The sequence below is a fragment of the Elephas maximus genome, chromosome 24 (assembly GCF_024166365.1).
Source record: "Elephas maximus indicus isolate mEleMax1 chromosome 24, mEleMax1 primary haplotype, whole genome shotgun sequence".
NCBI lineage: Eukaryota > Metazoa > Chordata > Mammalia > Proboscidea > Elephantidae > Elephas > Elephas maximus.
The window spans coordinates 60,310,235-60,331,179 of NC_064842.1; the positions used below are offsets into that span (position 1 = coordinate 60,310,235).

Here is a 20,945-nt window from a genome sequence, read left to right on the forward strand (position 1 = left end):
TGGAGTTTATCAGCATACTATCATCAAAGTAGATCTAAGTCAGCTTAAAAGGAGAGGGGTCTGTCCCGTATCTTGGCTCACCCTTTAGTAGCAAATAGAAGGAGAATTCAATGGCACCACAGTAAATATGATGGCTATAAACCGACTCACCCACATTTGACTTCATTTTTAAATACGGCCAGTTGAATGTGTGGCCCTGCCCCTCATGAGATGCTAAAAAATAGTCATTTGAGCTCCGTATCCACATTTTTTTTTTATCCACATGTGCCATAAAAGTTGTATCTGGCACCCTTCCCATTTTGCATTTATACTCACAATGGTTAAGGCCTTTGATTTCCTGGGATGATATAGACCATGATTTATATCTAGTATGGTAAGTCTATACAGCATAATAGAACTGGGTACAGCTGTTCAAGGTCAGACAGTGAAGGTGCTGAAAGGCTGATTTGTTGTAAGACAACCACTTACCTTCTCAGTTCTTTCAGTCTAGGGAGATTGGTCTCCATGGAGGAATCTCATTCTACAGTTAAAACACTGAATTTCAGCATCCAGCTACATCAACCAACTGGTCTTTAGTCTTTGGACCAAAGCAGTCTTGGATTTCTCTTCATAAGGATGGCCCAGGGGCTCTTTCAGCCCCCTGTTGCAGAGGGGAACAAGCGAAAATCTTGGTATTATTTTGGCTGCTTATTTCAATCCTCCCTCTCCCCACTCAAATTCTGTCTAATGACTTATCTTCTGCTCATTAACATATACAACAATGGGGCACCCATTTATTTCACCCAACCGCACCTTCACCAACACTTAGGGAAGAGCAAATGAAAGATCCCAGGGAAATTCCTTAAAGCTCTGAACCCAGCCCAAAGTGCCATTGCCTTTCCTCCAAAAAGTCATTGTCTGTCTCAATAGCCTGCAGATTTTGCCAATCAATGTCAGGGAAGAACTCCACCCACACAGATGATGGCAGGAGTAAACCTGCCACAACTTCATAAGTGCCAAGAGTAGACAATGAGGCTTAATGAATCACAGCCAGATGGTGTATTACTCGAAGCAGGACCATAAGCATAATTACATTAATTCCCCTTACCCTCAAGTCTCACGGGATCAGACAGTGAGCCCAGATGGAGGCTATGCATTGAATAAAAAGCAGCGAACAAATCAGTACACTCTTTGAGGAGTGAGTTGTTATACAGTAAATATGCAGAGGTAGCCTTGATCTACTTATTTGCCTTAGTGACAAGCTACAGAATCTGTGCAGGCCAGAGGATGGTTAGGTATTGCAATGTGGCATACTTGGCAAAGATGTACAGGGATACTTGGAGCCCAGATGGCCATACTCTCTCAGTAAGAGTGCATTGCAGTCTGAGGCTCTTCCCACAGCTCTTCTTTCTACTTCTCCTTCACAAATCTACATTGTATTCTGAAGGCTTGCCTAACCTTCTCTACCTCCCTTTCCTTTATACTTCACAGGTGGTTCCACCGATGAATCTTTTGCATGCCTAGCCCTGTCTTGGCCACTGCTTCTCAGTGGACATGATATAACACATGTCCTGAAAGATGAGGAGAAGAGAGGTATCTTGTCTGACTGAGAAGCTTGTCAGAGATGCTACCACCATTGGGGGCAAAGGAAGCTTATCCAGAAGTCAGAGAGTCATTACAAATGTCCATCCTGTGAGGGATTAGCCAAAGATGTTGGTCAGCAAGAATACAGGGCTAGGAAGACCAAATAAGACAGAAAACCCAAGCACACTACTCATGTGACGAGAACAGCCCAAAAGTTGCACTAGCTAGGGTACGCATCTGAAGAAGCTATCAAGGCGCCCTGTGGGGACATGAGGTCAGTAGCCTTCAGCAATAGTTCTTGGAGTCTGCAAATGAGCTAGGTCAGACAGTAGAATGGATACAACACAACTATAGAATGGATCCTGTGCCCACTGTCTCCTACAGCCAAGAGGACCACACTTTCTCTATCAACATCAAGTTGAAAAAAGAAGAGGAGAGGAACAGCTTGGATTTAAAATTTTCTATCGCGTTTAGTTGCCCCTCTTCTTTCCTCACCCTGGTGGAAGACTGTATAATCAGAGCAATTGCAACAATTAGAGGAAACAAAGAGTTATCTTTTTTATGCATATAAAATGCAAAACCAAACCAATTTTCAGCAAGCCAAGTCTAACTCATAGTGACCCCATGTGTTGCAAAACAGAGCTGTACCTCATAGAGGTTTCAAGGCTGTGACCTTTAGGAAGTAGATTGCCAGGCTTTTCTTCCCAGGCACCTTTGAGTGGGTTCAAACCACCAATCTTTTGGTTAGTAGTTAGATGTTTAACTGTTTGCACCACTCAGGTGCTCCTAGAGTTCCCGATAGTAAGATATTACATATAATATGTGGATAATTTACATTTCTGTCTGTAGAAAGTCCCATGTCTTACATTGCTTTTTATTGATTGCTGCAGATTTCAATTTTCTTGATTTGATTTTAAAGATAGTCCTTAATCTTGCCCTACCATAGCTGAATCTACTTTCACCCCAAATATCTTAATTTTTTTTTTTTCACTACTGCCTAACAGAGTCTCTGCTCTGGCCAGATTGGTCTCTTCAGTGTCCTTTGGATGTAAGAATTATATGATATACAGGAATGATCACTGAACTTATAGCCAGAACATTTGGGTTTCAGTTAAGACACCAGCATATAAGTGTGGTCACCTAGGATAGTTAAGAAATGTTACTGAGTCAGATTCTTCTAAAAAATGAAGATCATGATACTTATTTTACTGATTTATTGAATCATTGTGAAGACTAAAAGAACATAAGCAAATACAGTGTAAATTGGAAAATGCTATATGAATGTAATTGTTATTACTAAATATTCTTCCCCAGGTTTTAAAAGCTTTGAATATTCAATCTATATGTTAATATTCAAGTTTCACATTGTTCTTAAAGGTGGCATTTTTTCTTCTAGGCTTAATAGAATCATCTGGGCAGCTTCAAAAGAATAAAACGATATCTTCATCCCCACAATCAAATATATGAGGAACTCTGGTGGTGGGCCTGATCACCTGTATATTGTAAATGTCCCACAGATGATTGTAATGTGCAGCCAAGGTTGAAAATCCTCAAGCGTGGTTCCTGGCCCACCAGCATCAGCATCACCTGGGAACTCATTACAGATGCAAATTCTTGCGCCCTAAGGTCTCTCTTACTTTGGGCACATCATCGGGAAAGACCAGTCACTATAAAAGGACATCATAGTTGGTAACCAAAAACAAAAAAAAGAACAAACGTGTTGCCTTTGAGTCAATTCCTGACTCATAGTGACAAAAAGCAAACAAGCAAACCTGTTACTATCAAGTCGATTCCAACTCTTAGTGACCTTGTAGGACAGAGTAGAACTGCCCATAGGGTTTCCAGGGAGCACCTGATGGAATTGAACTGCTGACCTTTTGGTTCACAGCTAAACTCTTAGCCACTGTGCCACCAGGGCTCCTGGTAGAGGGTCAGTGCAAATGAGGGAAATCCTCAATAAGATTGACAAAATGGCCAAAGCAATGAACTGAGACATAGCACCAATCATGAAGGTTGTGCCGGACCTGGCAACATTTCATTCCATTATACATAGAGTCGCTATGAGTCTGAGATGACTGAAGGACACCTAACAACAACACCAACAATATCAGACCAACTGAGCCAGAAATTCATTGGTGGAGTGGTTGAGGGGGGAAGGGGAAGGCTAACAATATGTGCTTTAACAAGCCCTCCAGGTGATTTTGATGCATACTAAAATTTGAGAACCACTATTCTTGTATCGGAAACCCTGGTGGTGTAGTGGTTAAGTGCTACAGCTGCTAACCAAGAGGTCAGCAGTTCAAATCTGCCAGGTGCTCCTTGGAAACTCTACGGGGCAGTTCTACTCTGTCCTATAGGGTCACCATGAGTCAGAAGTGACTCAACAGCAGTGGGTTTGGGTTTTATTCTTGCATATGAGCACCCTGATCTTTTGTCTATCTTTTTGTCTTGCACACTTTTGAACTGTGGTTAAATTATTTGAGGACTTCAATAAAAAGTTTGGTGCATTGTAGAAATACTCTTTTTCTCTGAAATATCCAGTGATGTTAGTTTTCTCTGAACTTTTATTGTGCTAACACTTATTGTGCTCAAATTATGCATCATATCTTTTATAGTTACCCTTAATGTCTTTACTGCCCCTATGAAATTGTCTGGGGCAAAAGATTGCTTTTTACAAAAAATAAACATTGGTAATTATCATTAATGACAACAACAGAAAACCCTCAATATCTGTATACCTAGCCATCAGCAAAGGAGCCCACCTGGCACAATGATTAAGCACTCAGTTGCTAGTTAGTGGTTCAAACCCACCCAGCAGTGCCACAGGAGAAAGACCTGGCAATATGCTCATGTAAAGATTATAGCCTAGAAGCACTATGAGACAGTTCTACTCTGTCACATGAGGTCACTATGAGTTGAAATCAACTAAACAGCACCTAAGAACAACAACAAGGTCATTAGCAAAAGATCTCAAAGAGTGTGTTCACATGCACTTTCATTTGGTTATTATGCCCTTAAATATTTCTTTCTACAATTTATGTTTATCCATCTTACTGTGCCAGAATGGCCTCTAGGTAATAAAGATTTTTTAAATTATTTTTATCATGTTGTTTTTTATTATAAGTCAAATGGCACACTTAATCAATATGTTGATCAAGAGTTGAAATAAATCAGCCTACTAAAAAAGGTCTACAACTTAACCTAAATGTTGATCAAAAGTTGAATAAAATCAGCTTACTAAAAGGCCCATAATTAAAATTAGAATAATTACTGATTGATATGTTTACGTATATATTCAAGACTCATGGAATGTTCTTCCTAAGAGAAACAATTAATCTTCAATGAGTTGCTTTAAGTACTGTTTTTATACTTCCAGGGTAGAGCAAATATTATTTAATGTTAACCTTTTCATTACTACATTTTTTTCTCCTTAATTTTTTTTTTTTGATGGCATGTTTTCAGTATTGGAATACATGCTTACAAATTGAGTGTGTTTAAATTTTTGGTTGGTAATATAGATTTTGATAAATATCATCTGGTAATACAAGCCACCAGTGAGGCAAGTGGCACCGTGGTGCCACCGATCTGTGGTATGACAATATACCAATGAGAGCTATATAAATAATTTATTGCAGGTGCCTTTCCATTAGGTTAGAAATTTACCTGCCATAAATTATTTATACCTCTGGCTTTCCAAATATAACACAGAAAAGCCAAAACAAACCCATCAGTGCTCCCTAACTATCACACAGGAAAGCCGTAAGCTTGCAAGACTTATCTCATGGGAAAAAAAGGAAAAAAAAGGCAAAAGTTTACAAAAGTAGCACATCCAGGAAGCATCATGTAGTAGTATGCTCAACCTACACAAAAATGAGGCTCCTTCATGCGTTTCAAAAGGGACCCACCTTGACACTGAATGCGTTAGAATCAAAATAAGGCTTTACCTCTAAGAGGTCCAGAGGCATAAAAAATGGCTGGAGTCTTACTGATGCATTGGTTAAGAACTACGACAATGAGGTACAAAGGTCAGCAGTTTAAATGTACCAGCTGCTCCTTGGAAACTCCAAGGGGCAGTTCATCTCTGTCCTATAGGGTTCTATGAGTCAGAATCGACTCGATGGCAACAAGTTTGATTTTTTCAGGTATACGAATAACTCAGTGGTAATGAAAACGTTAAAGTTTTTTTTTAATTTATTTTATGTACTTATTTATTATTTTAATTGTGCTTTAGGTGAAAATTACAGCTGAAGTTAATTTCTCATACAAAAATTTATACATGTATTGTTTTGTGACATTGGTTGCAATCACGACAATGTGATAGCATGTTCCCCTATCCACCCCAAGTTCTCTGTGTCCATTCTTCTGGTTCTTATCCCTTCCTGCCCTCTTATCCTCCTTTTGGACAGGAGCTGCCCATATGGCCTCCTATATTTGATTGAACTAAGAAGGACATTCCTCATGAGTATTAATTGTTTTTGTTTTATAGGCTTGTCTAATATTTGTTTGAAAATTATGTTTCAAGAATGATTTCAGTTCTAGGTTACCAGAACATTGGGGGCCACAGTTTTGGGGGCTCCCCCAGACCCTGTCAGACCATTAAGTCTGGTCATTTTACATGCATTTGAATTCTGTTCTACATTTTTCTCCTGCTCTGTCTGGGACTCTGTTGTGTTCCTTGTCAGGGAGGTCTCAGATTGGTTTAATCTCTGGTTCATGTGGTCCTTTAGTCCTTTGGGCTGTATTTTTGTTGTGTCTGTGATTTTCTTTATTTTTCTTTGCTCTGGGAGGAATGGGACCAAGAGATGTATCTTAGGTGGTCACTCACAAGCTTTTAAGACCCCTGATGAGGTCTTAAATGCTAGCAAGTGGCAATCTAAGGTTCATCAATTGGTCTCAACCCACCTGGAACAAAGGAGAATGAAGAACACCAAAGTCACAAGGTAATTATGAGTCCAAGAGATAGAAAGGGCCACATAAACCAGAGGCTACATCAGCCTAAGACCAGAAGAACTAGGTGGTGCCCGGCTACAACTGATGACTGCCCTGACAGGGAACATAACAGAGAATCCCTGATGGAGCAGGAGAGCAGTGGGATGCAGACCTCAAATTCTCATGAAAAGACAGGCTTAATGGCCTGACTGAGAACAGAAAGACCACGGAGGTCATGGTCCTGGACCTTCCATTAGCCCAACGCTGGAACCATTCCCAAAGCCAACTCTTCAAACAGGGACTGGATTGAGCTATAAGACAGAAAATGATACCAGTGAGAAGTGAGTTTCTTGGCTTAAGTAGACACATGAGACTACGTGGGCAGCTCCTGTCTGGAGATGAAATGAGAAAGCAGAGGGGGACAGGAGCTAGCTGAATGGACATGGAGAATAAAGGGTAGAGAGAAGGAGTCTGCAGGCTCATTAGGGGGAGGGTAACTAGGAGTACATAGCAGGGTGTATATAAGTTTTTGTATGAGAGACTGACTTGATTTGCGAACTTTCACTTAAAGCACAATTAAAAAAGAAAAGACCCCAGATGATACTTATTAGCCATCGTTGTGTTGTTTTTAGGTGTCATCAAGGCAGTTCCTACTCATAGGTACATATGTCCAACAGAACGAAATACTGCCCAATCCTACGCCACCCTCACAATCATTGTTATATTTGAGCCCATTGTTGCAGCCACTGTGTCAAGGGTCTTCCTCTTTTTTGCTGATACTCTACCAAGCATGATATTCTTCCCCAGGGACTGAACCCTCCTGATAACATATCCAAAGTATGTGAGACTCAGTCTTGCCATCCTTGCTTCAAAGGAGCATGCTGGTTTTACTTCTTCCAAGGCAGACTTGTTCATTCTTTTGGCAGTCCACGTTATATCCAATATTCTTTGCCAACACCATAATTCAAAGCCATCAATTCCTCATTCACTAGTTTTTGTATGCATGTGAAATATGAGGCGATTGAAAACACCACGGCTTGGGTCAGGGTCACCTTAGTCTTCAAGATGACATCTTTGTTTTTCAACACTTTAAAGGGACCTTTTGCAGCAGATTTGTCCAACGCAATGCATCTTTTGATTTCTTGACTGCTCCTCCCATGGGCATTGATTGTGGATCCAAGTAAAACGAAATTCTAGACAACTTTATTCTTTTCTCTGTTCATCATGATGTTGCTTATTTGTCCAGTTGTGAGATTTTATGTTGAGATCTAATCCAAATTGAAGGCTGTGGTCTTTGATCTTCATCAGTAAGTGCTTCAAGTTCTTTTCACTTTCAGCAAGGAAAGATGTGTCATGCCCATAATGCAGGTTGTTGATGAGTCTTCCTCCAATTCTGATGCCTGTTCTTCTTCATATAGTCCAGTTTCTTGGATTATTTGCTCAGTATACAAGCTGAATAAGTATGGTGAAGGCATACAACCCTGATGCACACATTTCCAGACTGTAAACCATTCACTATCCCCTTGTTCTGCTCAAATAACTACATCTTGATCTTTGTACAGGTTCCTCATGAGCACAATTAAGTGCTCTGGAATTTCCCTTCTTTGCAATGTTATCCATAATTTGTTATGATCCACTCAGTCAAATGCCTTTGCATAGTCAATAAAACACAGGTAAACATACTTCTGGTATTCTTTGCTTTCAGCCAGGATCCATCTGACATCAGCAGTGACATCCCTGGTTCCACAACCCCTTCTGAATTCAGCTTGAATTTCCCTGTTGATATACTGTGACAGTCATTTTTGAATGATCTTCAGCAAAATTTTGCTTGCATGTGATATTAATGATATTGTTCAACAATTTCTTCATTTGGTCAGATCACCTTTCTTGGGAATAGGCATAAATATGGACCTCTTCCAGTCAGTTGGTCAGGTAGCTGTCTTGCAAATTTCTTGGCATAGACAAGCGAGCATTTCCAGCACTTCATTCATTGGTGAAACATCTCAATTGATATTCTGTCAGTTCCTGAAGCCTTGTTTTCACCAATGCCTTCAGCGAAGCTTAGACTTCTTCCTTAAGTACCATCGGTTCCTGATCATATGCTACCTACTGAATTGGTTGAAATTGGCGACCAATTATTTTTGGTATAGTGACTGTGTATTCCTTCCATCTTCTTTTGATGCTTTCTGCATCCTTTCATATTTTCCCTGTAGAATTCTTCACTATTGCAATTCAAGGATTGATTTTTTTTCTTTAGTTCTTTCAGCTTGAGAAATGTCCAGCGTGTTTTTCCCTTTTGGTTTTCTATCCTCGGCCCTTGCACATGTCGTTATAATACTTTCCTTTGTCTTCTTGAGCAGCCCTTTGAAATCTTCTCTTCAGTTCTTTTACTTCATCATTTCTTCCTTTTGCTTTAGCTATTCAATGTTCAAGAGCTAGTTTCAGAGTCTCTTCTGACATCATTTTGGTCTTTTCTTTCTTTCCTGTCTTTTTAATGACCTCTTGCTTTCTTCATATATAATGTCCTTGACGTCATTCCACAACTTGTCTGGTCTTCACTTATTAGTGTTCAACGTGTCAAATCTGTTCTTGAGATGGTCTCCGAAATCAGGTGGGTTATACTCAAGGTCATACTTTGGTTCTTGCGGACTAGTTCTAATTTTCTTCAGTTTCAACTTGAACTTGCATATGGGCAATTGACGGCCTGTTCTAGCAGTAGGCTCCTGGCCTTGTTCTGACACTGATGATGTTGAGCTTTTCCATCATCTCTTCCCACAGATGTAGCCGATTTGTTTCCTGTGCATTCTATCTGGTGAGGTCCATTTGTATAGTCACTGTTTATGTTGGTTAAAAAAAAGTATTTGGAATGAAGAAGCTGTTGGTCTTGCAAAATCCTATCCTGCCATCTCCGACATCATTTCTATCACCAAGGCCACATTTTCCAACTACCAATCCTTCTTCTTTTTTTCCAGCGTTCACACTCTAGTCACCAGTAATTATCCTGAGTGCGTGTTTGATCAATTTCAGACTGCAAAATTTGGTAAATATGTTCAATTTCTTCATCTTTGGCCTTAGAGGTCGGTGTGTAAATTTGAATAATAGTTGTATTAACTGATCTTCCTTGTGGGGGTATGGATATTATCCTATCACTGATAGCATTATGCTTCTGGATAGATCTTGAAATGTTCTTTTTGAAGATGTATGCAATACCATTCTTCTTCAAGTTATCATTCCTGGAATAGTTGACCATATGATTGTCCAATTCAAAATGGCCAATACCAGTCCATTTCAGCTCACTAATGCCTGGGATATAGATGTTTACATGTTCCATTTCATTTTTGATGATTTCCAATTTTCCTAGTTTCCTACTTTGTACATTCCACATTCTGATTATTAATGGATGGTTCTAGCTGTTTCTTCTCATTTTGAGTTGTGCCACATCAGCAAATGAAGGTCCCAAAAGTTTTACTCCATCCATGTCATTAAGATCAACTCACTTTGAGGAGGCAGTTCTTCCCCAATTGTATTTTGAGAGCCTTCTAACCTGGGGGGCTCATCTTTCAGCACAATATCAGACAATGTTCTGCTACTGCTCCTAAGGTTTTCACTGGCTAATTCTTTTTAGAAGTAAACTGCCGAGTCCTTCTTCCTAGTCTGTCTTAGTCTGGAAGCTCAGCTGAAACCTGGCCATCATGGGCGACCTGGCTAGTATTTGAATACCAGTGGCATAGCTTCCAGCATCACAGCAACATGCATGCTCCCACAGTAAGCCAAACTGACAGACGCCTGGGAGCATTAGCCATTAGAGAAATGCAAATCAAAACTACGTTGAGATACTATCTTATCCCAACAATACTGGCACTAAAGCAAACAATGCAAAATGACAAATGTTGGAGAGATTGTGGGGAAATTGGAACTCTTATGCACTGCTGGTGCAAATGTAAAATGGTAAAACCACTTTGGAAAACAATATGGCACTTGCTGAAAAAGCTAGAAATAGAAATACTATTGGGTCCAGTGATCCTACTTCTAAGACTATACCCTAGAGAAATAAGAGCCATCACAAGAATAGACATATGCACACCCATGTTCATTACAGCACTATTCACAATAGCAAAAAGATAGAAACAACCTAATTGCCCATCAATAAGTGAATGGATAAACAAATTGTAGTACATACACACAATGGAATACTATGCAATGATAAAGAACAATGACGAATCTGTGAAACATCTCACAACATGGAAGAATCTCAAGGGCATTATTCTGGGTGAAATAAGTCAGTTGTAAAAGGACAAATATTTTATGAGATCACTATTATAAGAACTCAATAAAAGCTTAAACAAAGGAAAAAAAGCATTCTTTGATGGTTATGAGGGTAGGCAAGGAGGAAAAAGGGAAACCACTAACTAGACAGTAGACAAATGTCAACACACAATACAGGGAAAGTGAGCACAACTGAATCAAAGCAAAAGCATAGAAATTTCCTGGACATATTCAACCACTTTGAAGAACTGAGTAGCTGGGGCTGGGACCCATGGACTGTAGTCTCGGGAGACATCTAGGTCAATTGGCATAACATAGTTTATAAAGGTTATAATTTTACTTCAGAATTTGACAGAAAATAAATCTTTTATAGGATGAAGCATAATTAAGAGAATTCCCTAGGTGCTGTAAAAATATTACTACTCCATGACTTTTTGATTACATGAATACAAGTTCAATAATTTGTGTGAGAAAAACATAAAATGGTAAAAGCAGAAAACTATTCAGTGTCATGATTGAGTCTAACATTGCTATCTCAGTATCATAAAATTACAAAGCATGTTTTTCTATTTTATATTCAGTGATATGATTAAGACTGACATCTGCATATGACTGTAATTAAAGAGAAGCTCTGGTGCAGTAGTGGTTAAGATCTTGGCTGCTAACCAAAAGGTCAGCAGTTCAAATGCACCAGCTGTTCCTTGAAAACCCTATGGGGCAGTTCTACTCTGTCCTGTAGGGTCACTATGAGTCAGAACTGACTCAACAGCACCTAACAACAACAACATAATTAAAGAAGAATTGACGCCTTTGAATTATGGTGTTGGCAGAGAATATTATATATACATACCATGGACTGTCAGAAGAATGAACAATTCTGTTTTGGAAAAAGTATAGCGAGAATGCTTCTCAGAAGCAAGAATGGTAAGACTTTGTCTCACATACCTTGGACATGTTATCAGAAGAGACGAGTCCCTGGAGAAAGACATCATGTTTGCTAAAGTAAAGTGTCTTTGAAAAAGAGGAAGACCCTCAACAAGATGGATAGACACTGGGTGCAAAAATGGGCTAACCGTAAGATTGATTGTGAGGGTGGTGCAGGACCAGGCAGTATTTCTTTCCATGGTACATACGGTCACTATGAGTCAGAATTGACTTGATGGTACCTAAAAACAACAACATATTTAAAAAAGTATTTATATTTTTAAAATGTAATCATCTAAAAGACAGATTTTTTTTTTTAATCCTCTTTCCCCAATTAAATAATTATAGATCAGGCCTCAACTCTGGTTGTTTCTCAATAACAGAATTCATTGGCCTTCATGTTTTAGGAAAGATAACTGCTGTTCAGATTACTCACACTGAAATATAGAGAGGATTTCTACTAATGTTGTTATATAATACATAATTTTCAATAAAATTATTAATGTTTTTAGAATCCTAGATACCAGTGTGTCAGCTTATTATTTTTATTCCTTCTCACATGAAAAACGAACAAAAATTGCAGTGTACAACACCTGCTGTAAAATGTTTATATCAAATGAGAACTAGAGGCTGCAGTAAAATATAGACTCTGTAGGGTTTAGTAATGTTTCTTTTATTTCTGGTCAAACAGCAGGAGAATATTTAGGAATAAGAAGCAAAACATATATTGACTGACAGGAAATGGATCCTCTCTTTAAATTGTAAGCATGGCCATCAGATTATTTTTGAAGTTAAAATTTTCCTTTGATTTTAAAGTACTTACATTATGTTGGAAACCCTGGTGGCACAGTGGTTAAGTGCTATAGCTGCTAACCAAAGTGTCGGCAGTTGGAATCTGCCAGGCGCTCCTTGGAAACTCTATGGGGCAGTTCTACTCTGTCCTATAGGGTCGCTATGAGTCGGAGTCAACTCAGTTGCACTGGGTTTAGTTTCTGGTTTTTACTTTATGTTAGCTTAAAGGAAAGGATGAACTCAACCAACTCTTTCTTCCAGCAAGTTCTTACTGGTGATGATATTTGTCTATGCCACAATGGAAGAACTACTGAAATGTGTAGTAAGTAGAAGGAGCCCTGGGTCTGTTATTCTCACAGCGGGAACTCCCCAACAATGCATTCAATACATTTTCAATTTGAAAGATCCATAATTTTCCTCTTATTTCCTTTTTTTACAGCCTACCACAGTGTTTTCTTCTTACTAGGAATAGTAACTAAGTCCTGATCAGTACAAATATCACAGAACACTGAGCAAACAGGTTTCACTGGCTGAAAACAAACCACACGATCTTATTAATTAAATTTCTCAAGGCATTGCTAACCTCTCTCAATGCTTTAACATTGTTATACGTATCACATGGCATTACAGCATCATGCTAAATTGCTTACCTTTTCAAAGAAACAAAAGCAAAAGGAAGTAGTTATAACATTTAGCTAAGTATCTACGTCCGTAGGAGGCTATGATCCACATTAAGGCTTTCCTTTTTGATAAAGATGTACAGTGAATCTCATGGCTCCTTGAAGAAGTGAAATGCTAATCCCACAAATATCAGTAAGATTTGACCCTATTACTGATTGTATAGTTCTGAGATGGGTCCCCTTATTTTATAATACACATTTTTGAGTACCTGCTGAGGATCAATTACTGTCCTAGGAACCGGAAAATAGAGGTTAATAAAGCCTGGTTTCCTATTAAGGACCTTACAGTCAACTACCCAGTTGCTGTCCAGTTGATTCCAACTCATGGCAACCCATGTGTGTCAGTGGAACTGTGCTCTACAAGCTTTTCAACGACTGATTGGTTTGTTTGTCTGTTTGTTTTTTAAGTAGATTAGGACTTTCTTCACAGGCACCTCTGGATAGAATCAAACCTCTAACCTTTTGGTTAACATCCAAGTATGATAAAGGTTTGTTTCACCCAGGGCCCCTTACAGTCTAGTAAAAGAGGCAAACTACAGGAAAGAGATTACTTCTACATAGTATGCTAAGTGATGATATTATAATGGTATATTTAGGTTGCCATGGTAGCCAAGATTAGGAGCACTCAACCTATCCTGGAGGTCCAGGCAAGAATTTTTAGAGGGTATGACGTTGGATCTGCTGCTAAGGATAAATAGTTTTTTTTTTTTTCCGAAAAGAAACAGGGTGGGAAAGAGTCTCCTTTCAGAAGACTAGCAAAATGACACAGAGATGTGAAAAGGAATATTGTGTGTAGGAAATTCTGTTCTGTTTTATATCACTTGTGTGAAAAAGGATAAGAGGCAAACATTCACTTGGATGAAGGTAGACCTTGTTCCTTGTTAAGGAAAATCAACTTTATCTTTTAAAAGGTGCTTTCATGAGCATTTGTGTGAAACTTTCATATTTCTTCCAGCACCAACCTCATATTTTTTAAATTTGTGGTGAGTTTTAGGAAGAATCATGGTTTTCAAGAGACTTGCAAAAAAAAACTTTTTTGGCTACATAGTCCTTGAAAATATAAACCAAAATAATAAATCAATTTATACTTAGTCATTTATGAAATTATCCATCGGAACAATATGTCTGCTGATATCTCAATCCCATTTATGATCACTTATTTATTCATCTAGCTTTTTTATATTATCTTGGTAAATATATATGTGATATGACATTTGCCATCTTGACATTCTTCACGTGTACAATTCAAAGACATTGTGTTTGTGTTGTGAAACCATCATCATTATCCATTTTCAATTTTTTTCATCACCTTTAACAGAAGCTCAGTGTCCCTTAAGCAATGAGTCCTGTTTCTTTCTACCTCACACCTGCCCCTGGTAACCACTAATAAACTTAGGACTGTATGTAATTGACTATTTCATAAGTGGAATCATATATTTGTTCTATTGGGACTGATGTATTTCACTTAGCATAATGTTTTTGAGGTTCATTCATGTTGTAGCATGTATCAGGACTTCCTTTGTCTTTACTCAGCTTTTAAAATGAGCGGTCTTTGACTTTTTCTGTCTGTCTCTCTCTCTCTCTTTTTTTTTAATCTCATGGGACTTTTGAAGTTAGCAATAACGAAAGCTGCATCTTTATAGCAAGCCATTGCTTTAATTATATGTATATTTTTTTTCTTGTCAAACGTAAACTAAAATAAAGAATTCAACATATAAACGTTTGTTTAGTCTTTCTTACCTTTTAAGTTAATGTTTTCCACATAGAGAAGTAGAGGAATACATTTCAAGGAAAAAAATCAACTCAGAAATGTAAGAAGAGCTAATGGACAAAGGAGATGGTATTCATGTCTAGTGATCTTCAAGAAGGGAAGGAGGAAGTCAAATGCACACAGTCTTCTCTTAAAATATCTTCCCCCAGAATTACTCCTTGGGGGTTTTGCATTTTCTAGCACAGGAAAATCGTTCTTTGCATCTTTTTGATTACTGAGCTGTCAAACTATATATTCACATATATGCTATAGGGAGATGAGTGATTATGTCATCAACATAACAGCAAATACATTAAATGAGTTTCCTTTTCTCTTGTCTGTTAACATATTTTTTATCATCTGAAATTTGACTAAACAATGTTTCTTTTTCCTAAGTAGCTGTCACTGATAGCTTTCTTAACCTAAGCTTCAGAAAAAACTTGATAAAGCTGTGTCTCTGTCTGTCTTTAAGTTTTTACTTCTTCCTGTTTTTATCAGTCATTTATGACACAATAAATATTAAAATGGCAGGCAATACATTTTAAGTGCTACTGTTAAAGCATTGTTTCTCTAGAGCTTAAATAGGAATAAAAATGTAATACACTGTCTTCCCCCATCAAGCTTCTGTGGCAAGAGGCCATTAGGGAGTTCTTATATTTGCCAGAGTTTCCCATTATGCCAGATATTAAATTAACTGTCATATGTGTTCTAAGATACAGGAAAGGTTGTAATATTATGAGGATGCTTACCATACTGACATTTTCATTGCTGTACATCTAAGTAGACATAATTATTTGATTTTCCTGTAGTTTTTATGTCATATGCTGACCAGCAGCATTAAGTGTACTTGTGAAGGCAATAAATGCCCAAAGAAAAATAAATTTTATCTGTCTTAAAGCAATGGATCTTAGGGAAATTGTAAAATACCTTGAATTATGCTGTACCAGTAAATTAATATTAGGGTATAGGCTACACAAACTACATTGTTCAAAATAGACACTGTATGAGAAAGATTACTGTTGGAATGAGTGGAGCCCTGACTGAGCGCCGGCCGTAGTGCACCTTGACTGCGATACAGCCACACAGCTCAACCTGAGGATGGAATTCATAAACTGAAGTCCCTAGCCTGTTTCCTCAATTAAGGTGATTGTCTTCCCTATATTGCCTGTATTTCTGAGCTCCCAATTATCTAACTTGCCTATATACTGGAATTGTGTAATTTTTAGTATTATCCCACTACCTACACAGAATATTCTTTGCATATTTTTTCCCGCGCGCCCCCCCTCCCCCCGCCACAGCCCCGCTACCCCAGGGTTTCAAATTCTGTTCTTGAATGCCAATCCAACATGAGCAGGCTATTTTCACCTTTCTGAACCTCTGAGTAATTTCCTTCCTGGATTTCTCCATATATAAAGCCTTGTCCTTGCTCTTTTGCATTCTCTTATAATTATGAGAGAAACTTTGCAACTTTCAAGACAAACTAGAAAACATACACCAGTTTTTTAGTTCAAAAATAATTTCTGTAATGACTGAACTGGTATGTTAATCATATATAGGTATGAAAGACATCCTCAAATTTTTAAGAATTATTACCTTTTCTCATTAAAAATTCAAATATCTACAAGAGTTTAAATACAGCTCTGGGAATTTTTTTCTTTAGGATGATATTCATTAGTTAATTAATTCACCCATTCATTCATCCATTCGTTCTTACTATAATACTTAATAAGAACCTACTGTTTTCTAGTCTCTATTCTTTATTTTATTTTTTTATTCTAGTCGTTTGGGGGTATGTATACGGCACTGGGGTATAGTTGTATGTATGTTTGTATAAATATAAAAATATAAATCTGTAAAAATTTCTACCCTTGCAGAGCTTATGTTTTAATGGAGAAAACCTACCCACTGTGTTCGAATCGATTCTGACTCATAACCACTGTCCAGGACAAAGTAGAACTGCTCTATAGGGTTTCAAAGGAGTGGCTGGTTGATTCGAACTGCCAACCTTTTGGTTAGCAGCCAAATGCTTAACCACTGCACCACCAAGGGTCATAAAATATAATAAATAAGTCATTTATCTAGTACCAAATAGGGGAGATTGGGAGTGCAGGTGGGGGGAGTGGTATTACATAATAGAGATAAGACATAGAACAAAGGCCCTGTTCGTTCACATTTTAGAATCAGCAGAGGAGTCAATGCGATGCAATGGAGTGAGGGAGGGAGACAGTAGCAGAAGTTCAAGTCAAGAGGTAAGAAGATGGGGGTGTTGTAGTAATGTAGCTCTTTGTAAGTCACTGAAAGGACTTTGGGTTTTGCTCTGAATAAAATGAAATATTGTTGTAAGGTTCTGAACAGAGAGAGTTGACCTCTCTCACATATGATGTGAAGGGAGTACTCTAGCTTATGGGGTAGGAAGGTAGAAGCAGGGAGACCTTTTTGAAGCCTCCTTCAATGTTTCAGGAGCCATGGTGGTGCAGTGGTTAGAGCTCGGCTGCTAACCAAAAGATTGGCAGTTTAAATCCACCAGCCACTCCTTGAAAATCCTATGGGGCAGTTCTATTCTGTTCTATAGGGTTACTATGCATTGGGATTGACTCAATGACAATGAGTCAGTGTTCCAAATGTGAGATATGGTGACTTGGACATGGGCAGAAGCAGTGGAGATGAAAAGTAGTCAGGTTCTAGAATATATTTTGAAAGGCAAAGTCAAAATAATTTTGAGATAAATTTAATAAAGGATGTGAGAGAAAAAGACCAAGGGTGACATATGTGGAGTTTTGACAAATTTCCTGGGTCTTACCAGACAGCTAATAAATTAAGCAAACAATGATATAAAGCATTATAGCAAGGTAGCAATAGATAATTTTTTTTCAAGAAGCTTCAAATTTAATGGAAGGAAAACAAACATTTCGGGAATAATAAACTTTTGCATATTTGAGCATCAGATTGATAAAGTATGTGAACCTGACTGTAAATACAATAAAACTTCCCTTAGACTGCAAAGTCCTTAAATGTCAGGACAAGGACTTGTTAAATAGTCTTTGTATAAACAGTGCCTGGAATGTATGACACACTCAATTAGCTAAACTTTTGAGAAAAGGGGTTAACAACTGGACAAGCTTCGAAAAGAAAATGTCAATTTTGTTTTCTTCTTAAAATGAAAGTAGTGTTTATAAGGCTGAAGCTCTTATAGAAAAAGAAAACAAAGACAAATGTGAGGAACATATTTGGGAAAGTGTCAGTTTTATCCAAAAATATTTATTTTGAATCAACTATATTCCAAAGGCAAGAAGAAATAAGAGGTTTTGAAAAAGTTCAAGTAGTCTGACACCATCTACATAATGAAATATACATTTTATACCACTTCTGAATACATCACAATATAGCACAAGCATTTTCAATAAAGATACAATTATGTTAAATTTTCTATTTTTCCTTGATACATTCTAACATATGCATACATGCATATGTACAATTATCTATAATTATATTTATCCATGTTTATTAGACAGCCCCCTGCTTTTATATACTATTTGGTCCTGAAATAACGTAAAAAAAAAAAAAAGCCAACTGTTAGAATTTCAATAGATTTGAAGTTGTGGCTATGTGTAAATTGTGGTCATGGGCTGTCCTAAAGACCAAAAATAAAGGTAAAATAAAAATTCTAGTAATTCCTAACTTTTTTTTTCTTTTCTTTTTTCTTACAGTACTTTAGATGAAGGTATACAGAGCAAATTAGTTTCTCATTAAACAATCAATACACATACTGTTTTGTGACATTGGTTGTCAACCCTACAACATGTCAACACTCTCCCCTTCTCCAACTTGGATTCCCTGTTACCAGCTTTTCTGTCCCCTCCTGCCTTCTTGTGCTTGCCCCTTGGCTGATGTGCCCATTTAGTCTCATAATTCCTAAATTTTGAGAAACATCCCATGTCTGTATATCTATATATTCCTCAGTTTTATACTTTTTTTTCCTTCTCAGTTGGATTGTCATCTAGTTACTGAATTAAATATCAGATTAAGGTTGAATTTTGCCAGGTTCAATATATTAAAAAAAAAAAAAAGTTTCACAATGTTTGATATAACGGAAACTATACTTTCATTATTGGAGCCCTGGTGGCACAGTGGTTAAGAGCTCAGCAGCTAACCAAAACGTCAGCAGTTCTAATCCACCAGCTGCTCCTTGGAAACTCTGTAGGGCAGCTCTGCTCTGTCCTACAGCGTCACTACGAGTCAGAATTAACTTGACAGCAACAGTTTTGGGTTTTTTTTATTTGTTTGTTTCTACTCATTATCAGAGGTCTCATGGCTCAGAAACCCTCGTGGTGTAGTGGTTAAGAGGTATGGCTGCTTATCACAAGGCCAGCAGTTCAAATACACCAGGCACTACTTGGAAACTCTATGGGGAAGTTCTACTCTGGCCTATAGGGTCGCTGTGAGCCGGGATCCACTCTATGGCAACGTGTTTGGTTTAGGGGTCTGATAGTTCAGTGGTTAAGAGCTCACTTGCTAACTGGAAGTTTGATAGTTCAAACCCACCAGCAGCTCCAAGGGAGAAAGATGTGGCAGTCTGCTTCTGTAAAGATTACAGCCTTGAAAACCCTGTGGGGCAGTTGTACTCTGTCCTTTAGGGTCACTATGAGTTGGAATCAACTCAATGGCAACAGGTTTGGATTTTTGATTTTTTAAAAAATACTTATTATTGTTATTTAAAATGTACATGTCTGTGTTTCACTCATTTTTATAAAATAAAACATTAAAAATTATCTATTTAGAGACGGTCTTCGCAGAGTCACCGCGGTTTCCCGCTTCAACAGGGCTTGAACGGAACCGGCGCTCGGCAACCTTTCCCTAGCCGGCCATTCGCAGCCAGCCGTCCACCACCTCCTCCCAGCAGCGCCCTGGGACGCCCCAAGGCCTCCGCCGCTCCAGCGCCTCGCAGCCGCCGCCGCCTCTCCTCAGCCGCCGCCGTGACGAGCGCGTGCACCTCGCAGGAGCTCTAGGGCTGCTCCGTCCACCTGTCCATGTCTTACTACTTTGACCGCGATGATGTGGCTCTGAAGAACTTTGCCAAATATTTTCTTCACCAATCTCATGAGGAGAGGGAACATGCTGAGAAACTGATGAAGCTGCAGAACCAGCGAGGTGGCCGAATCTTCCTTTAGGATATCAAGAAACCAGACTATGACGTTTGGGACAGCGGGGTGAATGCAATGGAGTGTGCGTTAAACTTGGAAAAAAGTGTGAATCAGTCACTACTGGAACTGCACAAACTGGCCACGGCTAAGAACGGCCCCCATTTGTGTGACTTCATTGAGACTCATTACCTACATGAGCAGGTGAAATCCATCAAAGAATTGGGTGACTACATAACCAATTTGTACCAGATGGGAGCCCCGCAATCTGGCCTGGCAGAGTATCTCTTTGACAAGCACACCCTGGGAGACAGTGCTGGAGGGAGCTAAGCTTTAGCCCGGCTCCCCCACAGCTTCAGGGGTGACTTCCATGGTCACCAAGACAGCACATGCATGTTGGGTTTACCTTTACCTTTTCTATAAATTGTACCAAAACATCCCCTGAAGTTCTTTTGTTTGTACCATTCCTTCAAATAAAGTGATTTGGTACCCCCCCCAAAAAATTATCTATTCAAATACACATACAAACATACACTGATGATGAAGCTGTCACAGCAGAAATGTTGGTCACTTGGGACTGCCCACATGTGACCACAGTTATATGTTAATTAGCTGATATCTGCTAATAATTTAAGAAAATCTGCATTCTGGGTAAACATTTGGCTTAATTGTGTCAATTCATAATTCCATTAAAAAGCCTTCATAGAATAAGTAGATGAGAATTCAACACATTGGAAAGTTTCACAAATATACTTATGAAAGTTGGTGGGTTTCTTCCAAAATCTTTAAAACTCTGAGTTTCTGTACTACATCCAAAGAACTGGTGATACCATCAGTGCATATTTCAAGCTTATCTATGTAAAAACATTCTTTGTAAATGCTATGGAATGTAAAGTTAGTAAT

The 20,945-nt window shown here is 38.4% G+C and overlaps 1 pseudogene; it reads left to right on the forward strand.

Moving 5' to 3' along the window:
- Nucleotides 1-17,099: 17,099 nt before the first annotated feature.
- On the forward strand, nucleotides 17,100-20,534 carry LOC126066868 (ferritin heavy chain-like; annotated as a pseudogene).
- Nucleotides 20,535-20,945: the final 411 nt, after the last annotated feature.